General features: G+C 44.0%; 1 pseudogene across 1 annotated transcript; it reads right to left on the bottom strand.

Moving 5' to 3' along the window:
- Nucleotides 1–3,206: 3,206 nt before the first annotated feature.
- On the bottom strand, nt 3,207–24,626 carry LOC147313880 (PHD finger protein 12-like; annotated as a pseudogene). The gene is made up of 14 exons (XR_015124803.1): nt 24,320–24,626; nt 20,568–20,672; nt 19,376–19,828; nt 19,134–19,254; nt 18,912–19,044; nt 18,658–18,817; nt 10,852–10,995; nt 9,322–10,018; nt 8,032–8,171; nt 7,793–7,970; nt 7,583–7,678; nt 5,785–5,867; nt 5,547–5,685; nt 3,207–4,428 (listed from the first exon to the last, which is right to left on the bottom strand). The product of XR_015124803.1 is annotated as a PHD finger protein 12-like (transcript).
- Between the last annotated feature and the right edge of the window lie 1,053 nt (nt 24,627–25,679).

The following is a 25,679-nucleotide window of genomic DNA, read 5'->3' as shown; positions in this document are numbered from 1 at the left end:
AATGTTTTGCTGCAGTTTATTAAGGTTTTCTGCTGAGCAGAGGGATTTTAGTTTTGTTCTAGTTTCCCTTGCTACGAGCTTCCAAGAGTTATAAGTCTTGTTGAATGATTTTTCACGCTTTCTGATATCGTGCTTTTGCATCTCTAGGCCTTTCTCTGTTAATTTTCTCTCACGTGAGCTAGATTTGCATGGTGCGTTTATAGGGTTGTCTGTTTCTTCTTCTGATGAGCTGGATTCACATGGTGCGTTTGTGGGGTTGTCTGTTTGCTCTTCCGGTAGTGACATTTTGTTTCTGTAGCTGCCTTAAGTCGATTGTAGCTTTGATTGCCTTACTGCCTGACTATACTTTAAAGCTGTAGTTAATCTTTACCACAGAGTAACGCTGTGTCAAACATTTACTGATTATGGACATTCAAAGGTATGTTTAGCGTAAGACAGCAACAACAAATGTTCATAAATTAGCTAATGAGCTTCACCTTTTAAACCTTTTCATAAACAGACATCCTGTGAATTATTATTCCACAAAAAACACATTTCGCTCACCAAGAAACATTAACCAGATTCAGGAATATTATGTGTTGGCAGTCCATGAATTAATTTGGCCTCGTAACATTATTTAAAGAGTTTCTAGTTATGCATTAAGCTTGTGCATGTGTGTAAGCAGTCCCGTGTTTCTTCTTGGTAGTCAATGTCTCTTTTAGTATCTGGAGTCTTGAGCTTTAGTATGCTGTTCTTTCTAACCTTGCGAGTGGAATCAGCTGGCTGGTAACAGGTTGGTAGCTGGATCTCTGATGAAATGGTGTCAGGATCTCTGCAGGGATGGCAGGTCTCTTGCAGTCAAGGAGTTTTCACTGTAGCTGCCCACTTGGAATTACCACTCGTGACGCAGAGAGCTTCGACTGATGCAACTTTATTCTCTCCTCTTTAAACCACCGACAATATGGCACCGTGAAAACTATAAAGATGCACAAACAAATACCATTAAACATTCAAGTAGAAAGTGCAGAAATGTTCGCATTTTACTATAGAAAATTATTTTGATTAACCCAAATAGTGATATTGACATAAATCAATAGTTTTTAAACTATTTATGTTACAGCATTTAATAAAATGAATTAACAACAACCTTTCTGTGTCTTAAATACATAAACAATCGTTTGCAATCATTAACCAACCTCTTTCTGCTTCCAAGGGTGCTAATCATGCTGAATCAGCTAGCCAACCTCCTCCATGCGCATCTCTTAGCCAGTCTTTCCACACCACAAACAAATGACATGCATACACAATAAAAAACGAATTCAACCACATTGAGTAAACTTTCAAAGTTATAGCATGTGACAGATAAATAAAACACATAGTTTTGCATGAGTACCCTCAAAAACAAACGCTTTTACTCACTCTGAAGCAACGTGTTTGCGTCGCCTCACCGAGAACAGAACAGGAAGTCTGACACAATAAAAGAGGAAGTGCTAAGGTACTCTTCAAAATAAAAGTGCAAAGTAAAGTGGCTTTGCCGGCATTTACAATTATTATATTTACATGCTTCCAGCTCCCGTTTCTGCTCAGTGACAGCTCGTACTTTTCCACTCTCCTTTTTCTCCCTCCCTCGCTCACAGACACATAACAGGTATGGCAGTCCATTCTCCCTGCAGCACGGACTACACTGCCCACGAGGCTACATTCTTTAGGGCGATGCCTGTAACACTCTGCCTATTGCCTTCATATTAAATAATTTTTTGCATAATAATTTTTAAAAATATTTCTTCATGTCATTAGAGGTGACATGGGCCACGAGATTGAGACACAGGCATTAGAGCCTCTTAATGCGTGTTTTGTTTGGGTTTCCACCAGCGTGGAATTACCAAAAATAGAGAGGGCAAAAGGAAAAGGCCGCCGTGTAATCCCTTTATTTCAACAAAGTAACTGTATTCTGAATACCACCTTTTTAAACGGTAACTGTAACGGAATACAGTTACTCATATTTTGTATTTTAAATACGTAGCATTGGTACATGTATTCCGTTACTCCCCAACACTGAGTGTAACACCATGCAGCTTGCTGCTTTCCACGTCGCTCCACTCAAGCCCTCTCTCCACAGCTCTTCAGCTCTGCAGCAGCAGCTTTGGCAAAAGGACACCAAGGTGAATTTAAGCAAAGTGAGTATGCAAGCGAGGGAGCCAAGGTTGAGTAATGAGTCCAGTGCAACGATTTGGCGACAACTGAGGAAACAGGATAGGAAACAGGAATGTAGCCAGAATGAAATCAGCCTGGCTGCATTCAGGTGTGTAGTTCGGTAGCCGGTGTATAATTAACAATGGGCTAGACTAAACTGGTGTAAGTTGTCAGGTGGACTAATAAAGCAATGTAGCTGATAGTGTGAAGCACCCAGATACTCCAGATTACATAAATAGTAAAATGTTGTGTCAAGTGGTGTAACTAAAGCGTAGTTGTTTGTGAAGAACGTGCAACATTTGAGTTTAAAAGTAAATCATATCAAAGATATAATCATGCTAGAGACAACAATGTTTTTTAAAGCTGTCATTTCTAAACAGTTAATGCACCAACTTTGTGAAAGCCCTAATGTGTGACACCTTAATAACTGTATTTGCATCTGTTGCTGCTTCCTGTATTTTTGAATTAAACAACCATGAGGTACAGAAATTAAAACAAAACACATCTCTGTTTATTTCTGTTCCAACCCACGGTCTGCTTTTCATGGAGCACGTCATCACTTTGTCCATTTTTACTTTTTTTTTTTGTCCTAAAACAAGCCGAGCCCACCAGCATTCTGAATGAACAGTATGATGACCAGGTCCGCGTCGACCTCATTGATAAACTCTTGATTCCAAATGTGCTCTGCCCAATCATAGGCATTGGTTGCTACCGACAACAAGAAATAAAGCAGGGCTGAACCATTTTCTAATAGGGGAGGGAGGATAACGCTATGCAATATATTCATTTTTTAGAATTTATATTCAACGTTAATTGCAGCTAGGCTCAAAGTGTTAATGCTAACTTATTTTAATAAGCAACATGTCATATGCAAACAACTAGGGTGTGGCAAAGATTATTTTAGGGTGGCACATGCCCACCCAATGCCACCCCTGTAGATCCACCCCTGTCAGTACTGAACTTGCTGTCTCAGAAAGTGAAAACCAAACTAGAGCTCAAAGTGGACCTAGAACAAGGCTGAAAATAACAGGCATAAACACTGAGTTTGTTCTTAGAAAATCTTTCTGTATTTACAGGTTTGAACAGACAAGCAGGTACAGACAGAGTGCTTATATACACAGCAGCACAAGATGTTAAAATGAGTGCTAAAACTATACGGTATTTACAGATGGACTACAGCGGAAAGTACAGACTAAGAACAAGTTTTATCACAAAACGTCTGGTACTCTACACAGTATCACAAATTCAATGAGCTGTACAGTTAAAAACCAAAAAATGGCAAATCTACATGAAATCCAATGTTTCTCCAATCGAGAGGCACTGAATTAAAATGTATTTACATTATATATACATGTTATAGTGTATAAGCATGTATGTTTTCATACATATATAGCTACCTGTGGTGCAAAAGCAGCAAAAGAAATTAGAATGTATGGAATTGAATACTACAAAGAAAAAAAAATGTTTGTGCTAAATGGGCTGACTGACAAAAAGGTTACACCATACATAACTAATATACTGGCAAAAACAAAGATTGAGCCCAAGGAAGTAATGTTTGCTCAAAGTCCTAACGGTCCTAACGGTTACGTCAGTCATTTAAAAGAAAAAAGAAAAAAAGAGATTGTCAATAATACTTCAAGTTCATGCAAAGATATAAACCATTTAAAAAAAAAAAAAAGAAAAAAAAGAACTTTTCCCTGTTGACCAACCAGCTGTGCAGCTTTCCCTTCATCGTGACACAGAAGGTGCAAAATAAGAGGGAGGGCGGGGCTTCCTGTGCGGATTATGGAACAGAGTTAGAACGCAGTACGGGCACTTGGTGGGGAGGTACAGTCTCAGAGTCAGCCTCATCCTGGTTGGAAAAGCCGCTTGTTGTGGCAGTGCTGGGTGGTGGTGGTGTGGAGGTGTTAGCGGTGGTGCTGAGGGTGGTGCTGATGACACTGCTGCTGCTGGTGGTGGTGCTTGTGCAACTGGCAGCAGGTGTAGTGGCCTGCTCCTCTTTGGGCTGCTTACTGGCAAACTCAGTGATGCTAAAGACAAATTGGAGGCAGCCCAGTTTGATGTAGCTGCCATGGTGGAGCAGGGCCGTGCCCTCCCAGCCCGCCCCACTGCCTCCAATTAGACTGGAGCTACTCGCTTTGCAGCTACAAGACGGCTCAGCACCACTCTGACGTTGGCTACTCATCACTCCTCCTACTGGCAACAACCCCACCATGGAGTTGGCTCCCTCGTTCTCTTCCCGTTTCTTACTGCGACCTACGCAAAGAAGAAATGCAGCAGGTCTGAGAAAGACGTCTGTACAGACTAGTGTCACAGTAAACTCCATTAATGTGGAGACAATGCAACCATGAAAAGATTTCACTGATTACATTTTATCCACAAAATAAAAATGAACACTTTGTTTTGAAAATGAGACTAAAATCATGTGGAAAGCTGAACTCTGGCAAACATGTTTTACACTCATCATCTATAAACAGTTACAGAGAAATCTGATTTAATGCTGTTTCACACTGCAGCTCTTTACTAATCAAACATCTGTCCAAATGATCTTTAATAACAGATTAAGACTGGAAGCTTTATGTGATACAGCAACATTCAGACTTTACATAACGTGGTCTGCCACAGAACAAGTATATCTGACTGCTCATTTTACACTTTATTTACCTTTCTCATTGCTACAATGCCACATGCACCAAGTTTACCACTGTACTGTACGTTTACTACATCCTTACTTTTACTTTGCAATTGCAATAGCTAATAATAAGCCAGCCCGTTCTTTCCCATTTGGTGTTTTCTCTACCAGCAGGCTCGCTGGCTAGATCGCCATTATGGATGGAGATGAACTCCAACACCAAACTCATGGTTTGTGTTTTTTCCTGCACTTCAAGCTGGCACTCTAACCAGAACCTACAACAGATGGAGAACTGGTTCTCTACTCAAACTAATTACATGTACCCATTAAGAATGACAAATGTGACCTTGACCACAATTTGGATGAAGAACACTAAAAGCTGACCAATACTGCAGGAGCAGTGTCAGTGTAACAAACAGCACACTGACATTAAGCACATGGGGGGGGGTACACTTCCTGAAATTCTAGCCAAACTAAAACTGATTCTTTTCAGTATTAGAGTATAAATTAAAGTATTCCTTTAATTTACAGAAGCAATGATGTTATGATTTCTTCACAATTAAAATTTTAACTATTTTAACCAGAACACATACAGATGAGTGGCTAAGTGGAAGAAGATGGATCGATATTCATAAAAGGTTCATACAAAATCTATGAGTGACAACCTCATCAGCAGTCAAACTGGGCACACAGACCTGGGTTCCTTCAAGCCAATCCAAACAGATGACGGAGATGTACTTACGAATGATTCCTTGGACTTTGGCTACCAGGCCACCGGGTGGACATGGTGAGGTCTTCTCAGAGAAATCGCACGAGTACAGGACATTATCCACTGTGGTGCCATGCTCGCTATAGTTCAGAAGCTCATAATGCTTGGTATTCTGAAGGACGACAAAGACACACACACACACACAATTTACATCTTGGTCACTAACAACCACAGGAGTGCTCTGCAGAGTGATGTAGTTTAACAGCCTCACCTCGTCATAGAAAATACAGGCATGTTTCCCCGATACGTAGTTGCAGTGACCGTAGTTTGTAAGGCACACATCCATGTCAGCACCTTAAAGAAACAGTTAAAGACTTAAACACCCTTTCCCACAACACAAAGAATACAGATTTGCAACATGGATTTTTTTCTGCAATATTGACGTGTCAAAATGTATTTTAATGACCTGCACTCCAATGTGACATATTGTGTTTTTGTTCAGTAGTTTTTATTCCACATGGTCCTGTTGTGACCCTCACAGGTCTAAGAACTTACTTTCACAGACAACTTGCTTAAAATACTCCGATTTAAAGATGACGGTATCAACTATCACTCAACCTGACTAATGATGCAGAGATTGGGAGCTAGTACAGGCTCAGTACATTATTATATTATACTCTGTCGTGTACTGCTGCCTGTCGTGCAGAAGTACAGTCATGGTTAAAAGGATACCTTCTGTCAAGGTTTACATATTGGGACAAAATAAAAATCATCTTGTTTTTAGCAGGTCTTGAAATTAAGTCTTGATATATAACCTCAGATGAACTGTAAAATATGACATTACAGTGTCATGTATTTGACAAAACTAAGCCAAAATGCAGAATTAGTGTATGAAGCACTAAGCAAACCCTTGTTGCTTCCATAGAAATAAAGATGACAAGTAGCAGGTACATACTGCTAATCAAACACAACTGATTAACTTATCAGCACGAGTGACCACCTCTATAAACTCAGAAGCATTCTGGTGTGTGTCGACATAATGCCAAAGAGGAAAGATGTCTTAAAGAATAAATGAGTGCTGCATGTCAGTATCTGAAGTTGCATGAAGCCAGTCCCAAACACGCTCATAATTCTACCATGAGAAAGATTATTCACTATTCAAGTGGAAAACATGCAAGACAACTGCAAAACATTCCCAGGAGTTAAAGTCCAAAAACAGTCACCAAGGATCAGGCAGTGCAATGACTCCAAGCACGTCAGCAAATCTGTCTGGTGGTTCTGCAAGCTGATGAATGATGGGGTGACCATCACACTGCTTCTGCATCACTTCCCAGTTTTATATCTGTAAGAGTGATTAGCTCAGAGCCAAGACACCAAACCAGGGGCCCTGGTACACCTGCTGTGTTGGCAGCTTTGTGTGTCACCAGTAAGACCATCACACAGCTATATCCATTCATGCTAGCTGTTACGGTGCATGTACGTGCTGCAGTATTCTTCTGAACAATAGGTGTTGCCCGTCCTCCAAATCAGCGCTGGTATAGAAGGAGAAGAAGTCAAAGTTGGAAGCCGAGGAATTTTAAAGTTTTTGCCAAGTTTCAAAGTTTCAACATCTCCCTCTGTGAAACCTGTGAACCTCTAAACTTCTGTACTGATATGATGTTAGGATGCCATTAAAAACAGACTTTAACCCAGCTGCAGCAGCAATGCAACAACACACCAGATTATAAAAATGCAGAAGTGCATGACCAGCAGAGATGACAGCTTACAACATGTAACATCAACTTTGCTGTACGGTGACATTTGCCAGGCACCACACAGCAGGTATGATGGGGCCCTACCTATGTTCTACTTCGGTCTTACTAAACTTTAGTCACGAGGCAAGAATATAACCTAAATCAAACATGATTAACTAGAGTTTGGTGAACTGGTAAAAAAAAAACTACGTGAGAGCAGCTTTAATGCTGTTCTCCTACGTGAACCTTTCCCCATCACAGGTGAAACCTAAGAGTGGCTCAGAGCCAGGGCACAGAATGCAGCAGGGTCAAAGTCACAGCGACTGAATGTCCTACCTGATCCTATGTGTAACGTCCTATAGCACATGCTGACAGCTGCTCCTCTTCCTGTCAGAGGGTAAAAGACCGCTCTGGCTTGCACCTTTTTCTGACCTGGGAGGAGGAGAGTGTAGGTTTTAATAATTACAACAAAACAGCAATCAAACAGCAGAAAAACTGACTTCTTGACAAGTAAACAGACTAAACTGTAGTGCAAAGGTGTCTTACTGTTTGGGTGGGGTGCTGAGGTTTTTGGGGTAGTGCTGGTGGTGGGGGGAGGTTGAGTGCTGGGCACTTTGGGAGCAAAGAGCTGCTGGATCCTCTGATAGGCCAAGAGCTTGATCATCTCTGCATCCAGTTTGTCCAGCTCGATCAATGTGCACAAAAACACAAACGCACACAACCGCTAGAAGCTAATTACATCTTCGTGTGTTTCATAGCAGAACACAGCAATACGAAGGCTCTTAAACTGTCACATGTGGCCGCAGAGTGACAAACTCACCCCCATCCTCCTCTTTTCCATCCTTCATGCAGCTGGACAGGTTGGTGATGGAGGGCAGTGTGTTGGGCAGCAGTGAGTCCGTCAGTGCAGGAGCAGCCTTTATGTCTGAGGGACAGGAGAGGAAAAAAGAGACAAACTGATGAAATGAGATAAAAGAAGGACCAGAAAAAAGACAGTTTTTGATAGTTCACTATAAAGGAAAAAAGTGCACAGGAACTATTACTGAGATAGAAGGCAAAGCAAGTTGTATCTGAATAACTTTTTTTTCTTCATAACTCAGTAACTGAAAATAAAATGTGCTCTTAAATGGCCATGTATCCTTTTGGTAAATGGGGCTGCACGACACAAAATATGTAAGAAAACTGTTAGCACCATCGATTATGTCAGCAGTGAGTATTCAATTAATAGCAACAGTAAACATTCAAAAGAGAGAAAACTCAGGTCTTTTAAAATGAACGTTTCATTTGTTTCCACTTTAGAAAATGCTTGTTTTGATAGTTTAACAATACACAGTATCTGCCAAAAGAGCTCAACTCTTTCACTGTATTTACATCCCATATCACAATCACATTTCCACTTTCTTGAAGAAACATTTTCCTAAAGACAAAAACTGATAAATTATTAAAAGTAGAAATAACAGAATCACAATTTTAAGTGATCTGCCAAATAAAATAAGCTATGCATCCTAGACTGAGGCATGAAATAAAAAGGCCTTCTTCCCATCTGCTTGGAGCTCTTTCTTACATTATAAGGGGAAAAAAAAGAGTTCTGACAGTATTGCATCTCCTGGATGAAGCAGAGTTGGTCAGTGTGCACGCGTGTGAATGCATGTGTGTTAAAGTGTGCGAGTGAATGTGTGTAAGCCTTCAAACAAGCATGTAGTGGCTGCAGTGAAGAAAGGTGAGCATATAACCATTCTCAGTTCTGAGGCCTTCTCTGTGCTTTAATGCAAAACAGACGTTATGAAAGTGGAGATGTTAATACTAATAATAATTCAGCCTAACAGCATGACTATTAACACAATTTCTTAAAGTTAAAAATGTATTTATATTAATTTAAATATGCAAAATAATGTTGCTATAGCCTCAAATTAAATGTTCTCTCATGCACACCATGGCCACCGTTACATGTATAATGAGGAGAGAGTAACATAATGATTACTTGAGTATATTATTACTATTATTATCATCATTATTATTATTAGCTGTATAAAGTGATACATTTAGACTGCAGCTTTGACATTTCTGATGTGTACCTGGAGTAGGTGCTGATCCAAACTTTACTGTGTCGTGCTCCTGGCTGCCTCTAGATGGTGCATCTGTGAAGGAACTGCTGGTGATTGAGGAGGGCTTTTCATCGGTGCTCACACACTCCTCCTGGGGCTCTGTCTGGCTCCTGTGGTTCTGTTGGCCACTGTGGGGCCATATCGTGGGGGCAGTGGGGCAGTTCTGTTGGGCACATGCATTTACAGTGCTCTCGGGTTCCTTCTTAACCGTTTCTGTTCCTATGTGGTTCACCAGTCCAGAGGCAGAAGCTGATGGCGTTTTCCCAGCCTTCAGTCTGTTCTGTAGCTCAGCCTGCCTGCAGGAATCTGAGGCACTGTTACAGTCTACAGGTCCATTGGCTCTGGGAGGCTGAACCAATTCCAGAGGCCCATTAGGTTTCCTACAGTTCTGACATGGTGTCACGGTGCATTTGCAAAGAACTAGCCCTGATGGGCTGTCCTTGGAAAGAGAGGCCCCCTGGGAGTCACTGGGTGTACTGCAAGCTTTAGAGCAGAGGTCAGGGGAAGAAGTCCTTTCTAATGAGGCCTGAGTTTTCATGTCTTCTGATGCTCCACTTGATTGTGTATTTGCTTTCTGCTCAAAGTGCCACTCTGTTGATGAGGCCTTCTGTTTGATGGATAGGTGTCGCATGATACTGCACTGGAGAGCGATGACATCCTGAAGCCACTGTTCAACACAACACATGTATGTTTTTATAAAGAAGCAACCAGCAGTTCTGTTGAGAGGCCCTCCCCTTCATCAAGGATTCATTTATATCACACAAACAAACAGATACCAGAATTTATCTTTTGCTGCAATTTTCAAATTACTCAAAGCTCTACAGTCTGTGAAAAAAACAGACTTTCTAATGCAACTGTTGCAAAGTGCCGTGAAGCAGTTGGTTCAGCTTTCAGAACTTCTGAAACTGAATTTTCTGTTACTTTCTGATAAACACAGTACACAGGATGTGTCAGTGTTTCACTCATCTACACCAAAAATCTAACTCTCTAAAAACTTCTTGTCCAAACTCTCATCCAATCATCCAAAATGAAAAGGAAAGCGATCAATCATCCTTAACCTCCTAGGACCTGGTGTCCACATATGTGAACATCACATTTTGGGTTGGCTAGACCAAAATACTAAATGTTGCTCTACAAAGGCCTGATTTCCACATGCGAGGACGTTATACTGCCACTGTTCTATTGAAATTTAAATCGAATGTCCTCATATGTGGATCTCATTTTTCTCAGAAACAAACATCAGGTAAAAAATAAAATCTGATAATTCTTTGGTTTTACATTCATCAGGTCCCAATCAGCCCAAATAGCAAAGAGAAATTAAAAATGCATGCCATGAAAGAGTTTGGGTCTTAGGAGGTTACGCTGCTCTCCTATTAATCTCACATCCTATTACATCAGATGACACAGATTGTAGCACACAAAAGCCTGTTTTGAGGGAACTATCATTACAATCTGACTTAAAGAACATGTTAGGCAGCTGCTGGTTTCTCTTGTGCCTACCTCCTGCTGCTCAGCCTCTGTGGTGAAATGCTTTGTGGGCTGATGGTCAGGAATGCCACTACAAACCAGCTCCAGCTGGCGCACCCCTGCAGGAAGCAGCATGGGCGGAGGATTCTGGTACTGGGACTTGATGGCATCTGGCACCTGAATAAAAACACTGACTGTTAGAGACAATTTTTTTTTTTTTTTTGCCTGTCCCGTTTGGCTCTTTTGCATCAGAATTGTTGTCTAAAGGCAAAGAAAGATGCCCAACGGATTTACTTTACCAAACTGACCATCCCAGCCTTGCCGTAATGGTCCATTTGATTCACCTTTTATTGTTTATTTTATTTTCACTTACTGAATACGGGACAGACTTGACTGGGGGAAAGAAGGGGAGAAAGAAAGAGGGAAAGAGAAACAGCTGAGAAGAGGGACGGGGGAGAAGGGCAAAAGACAAAAACCAACAGAACGGGCAGAGAAAAAAAAATGCATCTATCGATCACCTGGATCACCTGCTGAGAAAGAAAAAAGAAAACAAGCAGAAGAGAACAAGAGTAATAGAATAAACAACATCACAATGATATATGGGAATATGACAGTAAATACTAAATGTTAAACATTATTGTGCAGCACATAAGATCAACAGCACACAGTGTGCTTTGAGGTAGGAGCCAAAAAGGGTGTAGTTTGTGGGTGTGATCACCCGTGTGTACACCTGTGAGCATGGACGCGTTTGTTTTTTGTTTTTTAAAAGGTTCCTTCATGTAATGATCTGCTAGAGGGTGTGGGGGGGCCACAGCCACGTCCTCCAGGGCGTGAAGCAGGTGTGGAGGAGATCAAAACTCCAGACATCCAGAGGCCCCCAGAACACAAGAGACCAAGAAAGACCAACAGAGGGGCAGCTGCGCCACTGTCCCGGAAAGAGCTGAGGAGAGTCCCAGATGAGGGCTCACTCAGCAGCCGCGGAGCAGAAGCCAGGGGGAGTTGCAGTGACGCGCCCGTGAGCTCCGCCGGCAGCCAGCCGTGCCTGAGTGACCGAGCCCCAGGCCGAGAGGCCGGGGGCACCCCACCTCCGAAGTGGCCCGAGCGAGCCCCAGGCTCCAGGCCCCGATAAGCGGCCGCCAAGGAGTGAGCCGGTGTGTACCTGGACGCCCATCCCCGGACACAAAGAACCACCAACGCACCGATGTCTGAGGGAGTCCGCCACTGGCAGGGGAAGTGGTGGTAGGGGGAGATAGGCCTCCAAACCTTGGAGGGCCTGAGATGTCCCCAGAGAGGTGGCGTCTGACACCCAACCTGACATATAGACACAGACATACAGGCACACACAGACACAAACATCCATTCCCACCCTCATGCTCTCATATGCACTTACTCCACACTCAACCAACGTGGAGACAGACATAAAGAGACGCTGTACACACGATCACACTCCCCAAGCGTACTCTACAAACCGGGTCTAGGTACCCTTGCCCCTGGAGGGGGGAATTGCACCCAGACCCAGGTGGTGTTACCCTTTTCCCTGCGGTGGGGGGAGGCAGACCGCCCCGACTCCGCAGCAGCAGGAAGGCTCCACACTCCAGACCGCAGTCGGACGGCCAACTCCTCCTCCTAGTCCTAGCCCCCCTGCTCCAGCAGGTCGCAGAGAATGGGGGTGAGAGAAGACTCCAAACCTCCCTCCACCCGCTCATTGTAGTGTTGATGCATGTGTGTTCTAAGGTGCATTTAAAACCCAGGAGGGCATGGAGCTACCTGCCAGAGAGCAGCAGGTAAGCGCATGGTCCCTCCTGCTAGCCCTCAATGTCTACGTGTATTTAAAATTGAGAGGTGGGCAACGATGCCAGGGGTGGGGTGTACACCCTGATGGTACTTTGGACTCCGTGTATCGTGCCCACCCCCAAGATCCTATATGTATGTGTAATGAGAGTGTGAGTAATGTGAATGTCTAAGTTGTGGGATAAAATTGAGGCAGAGGCAGCCAGAAGGGGACAGAGGGGGGTAGCCTCCTCTGCACCCTGGTGACATACCCCTACTCCAAGGCCCTGCATGTGTGGGTGGTTGTGGTGGAGCGGGAAGAGGGAGGCAGCTGGAGATGGGGAGGGAAGGAAGGGAGGGGCAAGTGACCCCTCCCTGGGGCGAGCTCCCCCGCTGACCCCAGTAGGCACCCCCATACTCCGCGACCCGCCAGGGAAAGGGGGCCCAGGCCCATCCAGACTGGGCCCAGTGCAGCAGCGCCGCCCGGCCCCACAGAGCCCGGGACAGTCCACCCAACCCCACCACAGAGAAAACTGCACCCACCCCACCATCCACTCATCTTCCAGACTACATAAGACAATAAACACCCAGGCTGAGATCTTCCTCCACCTCTCCTGTATCTCCCCCTCCTGCAGAGGGAGCTCCTGAGGAGAGGAAAGCTCCTGCAAGATGTGACAATCTCCCCCACCAGTTGAAGAGCCCCCCAGGTGGCTCGACGCACCGGCGGCACCCTGCTCCAGGGCTGGGCCCCCATGCACCCACCCGCCCACAACCCCGGCAACACATCAACCAGGACCCAAGCCCCCGAGGCCCGGTCCGGGTCCCAGCCCAGAGACGGAGCGCCCCCAGAACCTCACGCCCATCCCGGACCCACCCAGGGGCAGCCAGGCTACCAGGTCAGTAACCCACGTCCGTCAGCACAGACCCTCCCCTAGCCCCGCTGCACGCAGCCGCGAGGAAACAGTCACCTGAGAGCCAACAGAGCCCCTAACCGGACATGACCGCTACCCCGGGTTGAGCCCCCCAAGGAAGATGCCTCCGGGGAACCCCCCCGACGCCCTAAGCCTGTCCCTACCCCCACACCAATCACAACATTGAAGGCGGGACCAAACTATGACCCCCCCACCCCCACTAGGTGATGGAGCTGATCAAAGGAGCCCAGAGCAATTGATCTGATGTGGTGGCAGAGGCTGTATCAAGACTAATGTAATCTAATAGATAATTTCTATATTGGTTAGAATTAAGATTATTTTTATTTTTCCAGTTCATGAGGACTGTTTTCTTGGCTATGCATAGGGCAGTGAAAACCATATGGGCGATATTCTTTTCTGAAGTGACATTATCTAAGCTGCCCAACAAACACACTAAGGGGGAAGTTGGAATGTTACATTTCAGACACTTCGATAAGTCTTCACATATCTCGCGCCAAAACTTCTGAACTGGTGGACAGAACCAAAGAGCGTGGATGTAATTGTCCGGTGAATTGGTTTGGCAGTGTGAGCAGTTGTTGGTAGACGTAAAGCCCATCTTGAACATCCGATGACCTGTATAGTGCACTCTATGTAATATTTTGTATTGAATTAATTGAAGACTGGGATTTCTAATTAGATGAAAGGTTTTTAAGCAAATCTGAGACCAGAAGTTTTGGTCTAAGTTAACTGATAAATCCGCTTCCCATTTTGCAATAGGAAGTGATATTGATTCATCTGTTTTAGAAAGCATTCTGTATATTTTGGATAGTAATTTGGGGGGTTTAAGAGTAAGAAATTGAACCACACTTGGTGTTAGAGACAATTTAACACTTTCTAGCAAATTAACCAGTACGTTCAGATGTGTCTAAACATAGCATCACTTCATATACAAGTGCACAACTGCTTAAATTTCAGAAGCTGAAAAAAAGACAGTATGTCAGTATCTAGGTAGAGCAGGGCGATATGACCAAAAATATTTCAATCAATCAATCAATCAATCTTTATTTATAAAGCACTTTTCATACAGAAAAAATGTAGCACAAAGTGCTTTACATAGTTAAAAGCAGCCCACCCCACCCTCCAACTCACTCCCCACACTCTCAATACACATATATCCCCCCACCCACACACACATACACACACGCGCACACTTAAAGAGTAAAAATTGGGCTGGGCTCACATGAGCCAAGTGAGGAAACATTATAACAGAGAGCCGTCTGCACCGGGAGCCGGTCACAGGCACACAGCAGGAGGGAGGCCAAGGAGCCCCCCAACCAGGCTGAGAGGACCCCAGAGACCCAGCAGCCACGGTCAATAACAGCCCCGGTGCAGAGAGCGCCCTCCGAGGAAACACTGGAGATATGACGCAATACGATATATACAGGGTAAAATGATAAAATAAATAACAACAGGATACAATATAAATATAAATATAAATAGAGTAAGAAGATTAAAAAATGAATAAGAATAAAATCAAAAAATATTAGGTAAATCCTAAATTAATAATAGAATAACAGGATAGAATAAATAAGCATAAAAAATAAATAAACGCTAAGTAAAAGCTAAATTAAAAAGGTGGGTCTTGAGCCTGTTCTTAAAACTTATCACAATATACATTTGAAAATTTGCGATAACTATATAATTGACACTAGACAAAACACTTTACAACTCCTCAACTTTATTAGTGCAAAGAAAACCCCATCAATGTATTTTCACTTAATCAAGCAGCTGTTTTTTATGTGCATTAAAGTTATATAAAAGTTTAACAGTGCAAATGCAAATTCCTTGCTGACAGTTTAACCAAAAAGACATTTCCAGTGGAAATTGGCCGACATATCCTCAGCATAACCATGTATAATATCCACAAAACTTAAGAGGTTATACACACAGTGTACGGTAATATTATGTTGAAGCACAGTACATATCACTCCGTGAGGCTCCGCCTACGACAGCCGTAACGCTCCGACAATCCATCAAGCGGTGCGGCTTCGTAGCTTAGCAAAGTTGTACTGAAACATTTGACAGATTTTCGAGCGCCGTGTACATAAAATCGTTTCGAGGTCAGTAAACACAACCAGAATTCATACATAAGGCGCACGGGATTATAAGGGGCACTGTCTATTTTGAGAAAAATCAAAGGATTGATTTTAAGTGTGCCGTATTTTCCAAAAAACACGGTAATAACGTCGGCCCGCTAGCATGCGCTACCAAAAATAGTGCTTTGTTGTGTATCTGAGGTACGAAAGCTAAACCAGTTCCACCACTGAAGTTGAAATTATTTTTTGTTACAGTGCTCCATTTTAAACCAACATTAAGACAAGACAGACAATACGCTAACTAAGAATAGTACAATATATACATATATATACATACATACATACATACATAAGTCACTTATAAATAAATAGTTGGAAAAGAAACATGTGTAGTTGTAGCAGCAAACAGTGTGTTAAGTGGATGCGTTGTACAGGGAGATGGCCACAGGCAGGAATGATTTCCTGTGTCGTTCAGTGGTGCTTTTCGGTAATCTCAGTCTCTCACTGAACGAGCTCCTGTGACTGGCCAGCATGTCATGGAGTGGGTGGGAGGTGTTATCCAACATTGTCTTTATCTTGGACAGCATCCGCCTCTCCGACACCACCTTGAGGGAGTCCAGCTCCATCCCCACAACATTGCTGGCCTTACGGATCAGTTTATTAAGTCTGTTGGCATCTGCGACCCTCAGCCTGCTCCCCCAGCATGCAACAGCATAGAGGATCGCACTGGCCACAACAGACTCATAGAAAATCCTCAGCATTTTCTGGCAGATGTTGAAGGACCTCAGTCGCCTCAAAAAATAGAGACGACTCTGGCCCTTCCTGTAAAGTGCTGTGGTGTTTTTAGCCCAGTCCAGTTTATTGTCAATGTGTACTCCAAGGTATTTATAGTCCTCCACAATGTCAACACTGAGCCCCTGGATTGAAACAGGGGTCAAGTGTTTCCTGGTCTTCCTGAAGTCCACGATCAGTTCCTTGGTCTTTGCCATGTTGAGCTGCAGATGATTCTGCTCACACCACGTGACAAAGGAGTCGACCACAGCCCGGTACTCTGTCTCATCATCCCTGCTGATGCATCCAACCACCGCAGAGTCATCAGAAAACTTCTGAAGATGGCAGGTCTCTGTGCAGTGGCTGAAGTCTGTGGTGTAGAGGGTGAAGAGGAAGGGGGAGAGGACAGTCCCCTGTGGTGCCCCTGTGTTGCTAATCACCTTGTCAGACACACACTGTGGGAGACGTACATATTGTGGTCTTCCTGTCAGGTAATCAACAATCCAGGACACCAGAGAAGCATCCACCTGCATCGCTGCTAACTTATCACCCAGGAGGGTCGGCCTGATGGTGTTGAAAGCACTGGAAAAGTCAAAAAACATGACCCTCACAGTGCTCGCCGGCTGGTCCAGATGGGTGTAGACACGATTGAGCAGGTAGATGATGGCGTCCTCTGTTCCGAGACGAGGCTGATAAGCGAACTGAAGGGGATCCAGATGTGGTCTTACTATGGGTCGCAGCTGGTCCAGGATGAGCCTTTCCAGGGTCTTCATGATGTGGGAGGTCAATGCCACGGGCCTGTAATCCTGGGGGCCACTGGGACGAGGCGTCTTTGGTACAGGGACGAGGCATGATGTCTTCCACATCACCGGGACCCTCTGCAGACTCAGACTCAGCATAAACAGTTTATGAAAGACTCCACACAGCTGGGGGGCACAGGTCTTGAGGACAAGGGGACTCACTCCGTCTGGTCCAGCAGACTTGCCTGAGTGAAGTCTCCTCATTTGCATCTCAACCTGGTATTGAGTGAAGGTGATGGGTGGGGGAGGGGTGTCAGGAATCTCACAGGAGGCAACATGTGAAGAGAGAGGCTGGCACAGTGGTGTGGCTCTGGATTCCAGGCTGACTGCAGGTGAGGTTGTGGGGGTGGGAGCAGACACTGTGGTGTCGAATCTATTGAAAAACAGATTCAACTCGTCGGCTCTATTCTCACCTCCCTCAGCTCCCCTGCTGTTGGTTGGCCTGAATCCAGTGATGGTCTTCATGCCCCTCCACACCTCTCTCATGCTGTTCTGCTGGAGTTTCCACTCCAGCTTCCTCCTGTAATTGTCCTTAGCCTCTCTGATCTTGTCCTTTAGTAACACCTTGCATGTTGCCTGGCGGAAGGATCGGGGTTCAAGAGTGGTATGTTGGTCACATGTCCGTCCGCCAGGCAACGTAGTCCCGTACGAAGTAGCGCGAAAAACAAACTTCAAAGTAGCGCTACGCATTCAGCGGGAGGCGTGGATGATGAGCGGCGATAAACTTGCGAAAAGCAAGTTATGCTCAACTCCACCGGTGGATTCTGACAGCGTGGAAAAGTGTGAAAACATCCATGATCAACGGATTTTGAAGGGCTGGACTGCTGCATGATGGAGAGGAGGACACCGCCACGGCCCTTCTGAGGGTGTTCGACTCTGACACTGACAACGAGGATTTCTTTGGTTTTGAAAGTGACAACGAAGGAGAGAAGCGGAGAGTGGATGACGAAGCCATCCTGAGCCTGTTTGTATCCGACACTGGAGAAGAGGACTTTGGTGGTTTTAGAGCGCAGGAAGAAGAGAAAGATGGTGAATGACTGACTTTTCTTCTTGTTAAAGCCGTGTCGCTGCACCTGAGCCTAAAAGGTAGTCCGAATCTATTTTCTGGTGTGCTGTAGGTTACTGTTATGTACTACATGTGCAAATATGTACCCATAACTTGTTTTTCAAAATATTAATAAAAGGGGTGTGTCTCCAAACAGCCATCTCTTTCCTGACAATTCCCTTTGTGCATATTCTCTTACATATGATAAGTCAACATTGAAACACCTGCGGCTTTTAGTCAGGTGCGGCTAATGTATGTACAAAACAGGATTTTCCCCTGATTTTAGCTTGTGCGGCTAATATTCAGGTGCGCTTTGTAGTCCGGGAAATACGGTATATTATTAAAGCCATTCATTTCCTAGATCTCCACCTGTGTTCCAGTGGCCAAGAAAAAACGATTATATGAAATCCAACACACTGCACCGTCACACTGAGACGTACGTCTACCTTGATGGTTTTCTTGTTGCGCTGGTGAGTGGTGGTTGGGAGCATTTTGTCGATGTACTCTACGCAGGAAGTCCAACTTAACTGCGTGCTGGGACATCCTGTCCTGGAACTGATCGAAGAGCTGACAGCGGCTGGACAGGCTGAGGCTCCTCTGATTCAGCTGCATAGCAAACAAAAATATATCAATACAAATTTACATCAATAAAAGGAAAGGGAAAGCAGCTTTAGCTTAGAATCAGCACAGTGCATCTTACTACTAAGTGCTCCACATGGTTTGGACACATCCATTTGCCGGCAGGTAAAGCTGTGAGTGGAGGATCCAGACAGTCCATGTGGAACAGGAGGGGACAGTAATCGCACTGGATCAATGGAGCCAACCTGCAACTCCTGAGAGACCAAATAAATAGAATTAGTACCTGCTGTCATCACTTCAGGGCTTCGTCTACCTCTTTGCACTGTGCTCCAGAACTCCTGACCTGTTGCATGAAAAGCAGATTTTGACTGGCAAAGGGACTAGACCATTGGGATCCAGTTCATGCTGAGGCCGCCTGAAGGGCTTTCCAAGCAGCTCTTCTTTTTTCCTCCGTTTACTGCTGCCTAGAAATCCAAACAAAAGAGCAACATTGAAGAAACAGTCTAAATTGCATATATAAAGAGGTATTTTAAACTTAGGGTGCTGAAAGAAATCATATTTTGGTAGTCATTATGACTGACTGACCTGGTAGTGCAGTGGTGCACGTGAGCTCACTCGGCAGCTGAAACTGAGTGGGGTTTCTCTCCATAGCAGCCGCTATTAGGAGCTGAAAGGGCCTCTTGAGGAGTCGCGGGGTCGGAGCAGAAACTGTAGAACTCTCGAGCTCTGCACCCTGAACTTCATCCTCAGGCTCTGCTGCCTCCTCCTCTCCATCGTTCTGCTCCTCTGAGGGGGTTGGGGTGGATGAAGTGTTGGAATTTGTCCAGGTTAGCTGCTTAGCCTGCTGCTGGTTCTGCGGTCCAACAGTTGTACCTGGGCCACTCGTAGACAAGGGCCTGCAGCTCCGGCCCCCGGAGGAAGACCCTCAAGCCGCAGTGGGCCAGCGTTGAGCTCCAGTTTCATGGCTGGAGAAGCAGAGCGCTTGGAGGAGGATTTCTCTGGCAGGCCGCTGGTCTGTTCAGACTTCTGTTCTCTTTTCTGTACATATTCGCAAACAAAACCCAAACACGGATTTAAAAAGCCATCTCTTGACCCTGCTGTCTTAGCAAATTATAGATGAATCTCTAATCTTCCTTTCATCTCAAAAATTCTTAAAAAAAATAATTTTTAAAAAGCTAACAGATCAAACTAAGGGCCGTGGTACACCTGCTGTGTTGGCAGCTTTGTGTGTCACCAGTAAGACCATCACACAGCTATATCCATTCATGCTAGCTGTTACGGTGCATGTACGTGCTGCAGTATTCTTCTGAACAATAGGTGTTGCCCGTCCTCCAAATCAGCGCTGGTATAGAAGGAGAAGAAGTCAAAGTTGGAAGCCGAGGAATTTTAAAGTTTTTGCCAAGTTTCAAAGTTTCAACATCTCCCTCTGTGAAACCTGTGAACCTCTAAACTTCTGTACTGATATGATGTTAGGATGCCATTAAAAACAGACTTTAACCCAGCTGCAGCAGCAATGCAACAACACACCAGATTATAAAAATGCAGAAGTGCATGACCAGCAGAGATGACAGCTTACAACATGTAACATCATCTCTGCATCCAGTTTGTCCAGCTCGATCCCTGCACACACACACACACACACACACACACACACACACACACACACACACACACACAACCGCTAGAAGCTAATTACATCTTCGTGTGCTTCATAGCAGAACACAGCAATACGAAGGCTCTTAAACTGTCACATGTGGCCGCAGAGTGACAAACTCACCCCCATCCTCCTCTTTTCCATCCTTCATGCAGCTGGACAGGTTGGTGATGGAGGGCAGTGTGTTGGGCAGCAGTGAGTCCGTCAGTGCAGGAGCAGCCTTTATGTCTGAGGGACAGGAGAGGAAAAAAGAGACAAACTGACATTGAATATGACGGCCCAGCTGTGTAAGTGTTTCAGTGTCTAAAAAGTCACTCCAACTGGTTGATACACTTGCAAAATTTCTACAAAAAGACTTCATTTAACACACTTCAAAGAGTCACGAGAACTTGTTGCAACATTATTTCATCTCCTTTAACTATCATGAGTGTGCTTGGGGTTTTGGGAGTCAAGGATCCCAATAAAAATCAACAGCACATCTTACTGCTGTGTCTACTGCATGAAGAGTTACAGCAAACTGACAGAAGCACTGTTATCAGAAGTAATTTCTGACCACACCAATGTCCACTTTTTTCCCAGTTAATGCCAGTCGTTTATCTGGACCTCTCTCCTATCACATCGAAAATGAATCAAAACTCAGAACCTCCGATCGATACGGTCTTGCCCATGTCAGTTATTTTGGTTTGTAAAATCTGTCAATAGTCCACCCATGATTTACTGTCCCCTTTGAGACAGACATGTATGTTGTCACCTGACACTGCTCTGTCCAGTCTGTGGCAAGTAAACGTAAAGAGATGTCAGATACCAAGTCAGCTTCCCACCTGAGCAGTCTGTACCAAATAAAAATGCTGTTTTTTGTCTTACTCTTAGTAAACTAAATAAATAATTCACTGACCAAACACCATCCACTCTGATAATTTTGCATCTGCTGGTGAAAGAAACTGATCTGACATCAGTGTTAAGTTAACAAGCTCTATGTGACAAGCTCTAAAGAGTCATGCATTAAATGAAACAGCAGGAGTATTTCTTGTAATCAAATTACTCGATGAATAGTTGCAGCCCTGGCTAGTACTACAGGCAGAAACAACAAGCCTGTATGATGACTTTAGAATTACAAGTTTAGTTTACTTTAATTACTGTTAAACTACAGTGTTATGTTTTTACTTGTACTTACAATTTCCAGAGAAAACACTAAAGGCTGTTTTTGTGCTTAGATTTAACTCGTGCTGTGTCACTAATATTGCACTGTAATACTATTGGTACCAGTGGCGGCTCCTGAAAAAAATCTCAGGGGGGGCAATTTTTATGATATCGACTAAAATGACCCATTTAACCCTTTAAGACCTACCATAGAACCAAGTTCGCCAGAGCTTATATTATATTTTTACATGCTGTGGAGCCATTTTTGGGAGCATTTCAAGTTGCTATACATCAATACAACCATTATAGCCCAAACTTTAATAATATGTCTGCATTAGGTGCATAGTAATTACATAAATTGCAAAAAAGTGCAATAAACTACAAAAAAATTGAAAATCGTTTTTGTTTTTTTAACATATATTTCTAGTTAGAGAAATTTAAGAGGCTTATCCCTCAAAACTGTAAATACAAAAAAGTTACACAAACTAGTTTCCCACCACAGGAAATTTATTTTGAGTGTCTTCATAGTTTTATTTTTGAAATACACCAATTTTTATATACTGCAGGGAAAAACAAAAATAAATATTATAGTGCAAATTTGCAAAATAACAGCATATGCATCAAAATAAACTATTTCCAGCAGTGCAATATGAGTCTTAAGCATCCCAGAAACGACACAGAAAGTCATAAAGTCAAACATAACTTTTTAAAACACATAACAAGTAAAACACAAGCTCATAAGGCCTCGATCGTGAAAAACTACATTTCCGCAAAATGACGTCACTTCCGGTTTCGGGCAGGTCATGCGGTCATGTGATAGTTCGCGCTGATGGACGTAGGAAGTGTTACAAACAGCTGATGGATCGGCGAAGCGTGTTTCTGGAATATCATGTTTTTGTTGCTGCAAGTGATTTTTATGCAGTTTTTGCAAAGCTATATGTGGAAGGAAACTGTGACCGAGGACAAGCTGATGGCATAAGATGTAAGTACAACTCCTCCAGTTTCATATGCAAAAAAAATTATTGCGCTAGCTTACTTGGTTGCAGAGCTACCGGGATTTAAAAATAGTTACGCAAAACAGAGCGTGCCCGCTCCGATCGGCTGTAAAGGGTTAATGAGTACATCAAACAACACAATTTTAATTTAAATTTAAAATGAACAACCATATTCTGGCCATTTGTATAGATTTGTAAAAATGAACATGAACAGATTTTTTTTTTTTTTTGAATGAATGAATGAAAAATAACTATTGAAAACAACAACTGTAAACTGATTGGGGGGGTGGGCTAAATGCGTCCCCGCATTGCTAGCTCAAAAGCACCACAAAACTTAATACAATCGATGATTTTAGATAAAATATGACGGTTTTTATCTACCTCTTCGTTGTGCCTTCTTAAAGCAATCCGATGTCCATCATCTAGCTGCGCCGCTATGCTAGTTTTCCCTAGCACAGCTAGCTTTACACTGTTGTCCATATGAACTCGTGAGCTTTCATGTTTCTTGATTCGTTCGGAGAGGTGCTTTAAGTCGGTTTGTCCAGATTGTGTCCACGTCAAATCACACTTGTCACTTTTGAACAGTATGCACGGGAAACAAAAAAGTGCATTAGCTGTTCCACAGCCTGTCAGCCACGACTTGCGCTGGAACCAACTCCGACAAAAAGTCCTGTTGTATGCTTTTGACTTCTCCTTCGTTGCCTGGGTTAGTTGAATTTCGGGCTTGTCAGGTCCCAACTCTTTAACTTGCAGTTTTTCTGCCATTGTCCTTCTGGCAAAAGGGTAGGTTAGAAGCGATCTAACCGAATTTGGGGGAGGCTGTGCCTCAACCGTTAACAATACCGCTGCCATCGTCTCTCTCTGACCTTATAGCTCACTTAGGCTACTGACTGAGGTAAAATTCTAGAACAGCAAATCTTCGCGCGTTTTCTGCAGGGGCGCAATTTTAAGCGCCCCCAAACCATTTAATTCAGCGACGCTGATAGGTCAAATATTTATTATTTTCCCCTGGCAACCATTTAATGATAGGCTATTTCGCTGCATATCAAGGGCGCTTTGACGAGCGCCCCAGAAGAAGAAAAACACCGTTTGTTGGTTGAACTTTAATGAGTCAGCTGGTGAAAATGTTAAAATACGCCTGGCTGTATATGGGCACACACATAGTAAAACTATCATTGATGAATTTTTTAAAAATATATATTTTTACTCCTCCACATTTGGGGGGGCGGAGCCCGAGCGCCCCCTATGGGCCAGCCGCCACTGATTGGTACCATAGCAGTGACAATGGATTCACACTTCGGTCATCTGTCACCATCCCAGAAATGTACTAGTCAGTACTAATACAATAGAATTATGCAATTCTCAATACCAAAAAAAAATGATCATCCCATGTACATAAAGGCTGCCAACCGACACACTGCTCAAAACCCCCACAACACCTCCTCCAAGTGGTGAGCACATGGGGGGTGGGCCTATGTCATCTCTTTAGCCTGTACACAGCCAGACTGCATGGGCTAAAACACAGTCTCTGGTTAGACTCCCTTGAGCTCTTCCCCAGGCCTGGCTCCAGGGTGGGGCCCTCGTAATCACTATGGTTACTGTACATTATCTCTTACACTTTAAAGTATTATTAGAATAAATTATTATTATTATCATTATTACTATTATTATCATTATTATTATTATTAGCTGTATAAAGTGATACATTTAGACTGCAGCTTTGACATTTCTGATGTGTACCTGGAGTAGGTGCTGATCCAAACTTTACTGTGTCGTGCTCCTGGCTGCCTCTAGATGGTGCATCTGTGAAGGAACTGCTGGTGATTGAGGAGGGCTTTTCATCGGTGCTCACACACTCCTCCTGGGGCTCTGTCTGGCTCCTGTGGTTCTGTTGGCCACTGTGGGGCCATATCGTGGGGGCAGTGGGGCAGTTCTGTTGGGCACATGCATTTACAGTGCTCTCAGGTTCCTTCTTAACCGTTTCTGTTCCTATGTGGTTCACCAGTCCAGAGGCAGAAGCTGATGCCGTTCTCCCAGCCTTCAGTCTGTTCTGTAGCTCAGCCTTTTTCATGTCCCCTGATGTTCCACTTGATTGTGTATTTGCTTCTCAAAGTGCCACTCTGTTGATGAGGCCTTCTGTTTGATGGTGTCGCATGATACTGCACTGGAGAGCGATGACGTCCTGAATCCAGCTGAAACTGAGTGGGGTTTCTCTCCATAGCAGCCGCTATTAGGAGCTGAAAGAGTCTCTTGAGGAGTCGCAGGGTCGGAGCAGAAACTGTAGAACTCTCGAGCTCTGCACCCTGAACTTCATCCTCAGGCTCTGCTGCCTCCTCCTCTCCATCGTTCTGCTCCTCTGAGGGGGTTGGGGTGGATGAAGTGTTGGAATTTGGAGTCCCAGGTCGGCTGATTGGCCTGCTGCTGGTTCTGCGGTCCAATAGTCGTACCTGGGCCACTCATAGACCAGGGCCTGCAGCTCCGGCCCCTGGAGGAAGACCGTCAAGCTGCAGCCGGCCAGCGTTGAGCTGCAGCTCCACAGATGGAGAAGCAGAGCGCTTGGAGGAGGATTTCTCTGGCAGGTCGTTGGTCTGTTCAGACTTCTGTTCTGTACATAGACACATAAAAAAACCAAACACTGATTTAAAAAGCCACCTCTTGACCCTGCTGTCCTACCTAGTTAGAGGCGAATCGCCAAACTTCCTTTTATCTCAAAGATTCTTGAAAAAATAATTTTTAAAAAGCTAACAGATAATTTTCAGAGGAATGGCTTATTTGAACAGTTTCAGTCAGATTTCAGAGCTCATCACAGCACAGAAACAGCTTTAGTGAAGGTTACACATCATCTTCTCATGGCCTCAGTGCAACGTTCAAAACTTTTGACCGTAATATTTTATTAAAGCAATTAGAGCATCCTGTAGGTATTGATTTCTGCAGTGGTTTGTATCATATTTATCTAAGGTTAATTATGGATGTGCTAGGACCAATTACAATTTAAATGCAGTATCATCAGAAGGCATAGCATACATTTTCACTGCTATGCAGAGGACACCCAACTTTATTTATCTATGAAGCCAGGTAACACACACCAATTAGTTAAACT

The sequence above is a fragment of the Aulonocara sp. 'chitande type north' Nkhata Bay genome, linkage group LG14 (genome assembly GCF_057382095.1).
Source record: "Aulonocara sp. 'chitande type north' Nkhata Bay isolate Kocher_YH1m ecotype deep benthic linkage group LG14, A_spYH_male_GT1.1, whole genome shotgun sequence".
NCBI lineage: Eukaryota > Metazoa > Chordata > Actinopteri > Cichliformes > Cichlidae > Aulonocara > Aulonocara sp. 'chitande type north' Nkhata Bay.
This window is presented reverse-complemented; position numbering and strand designations above follow the sequence as displayed.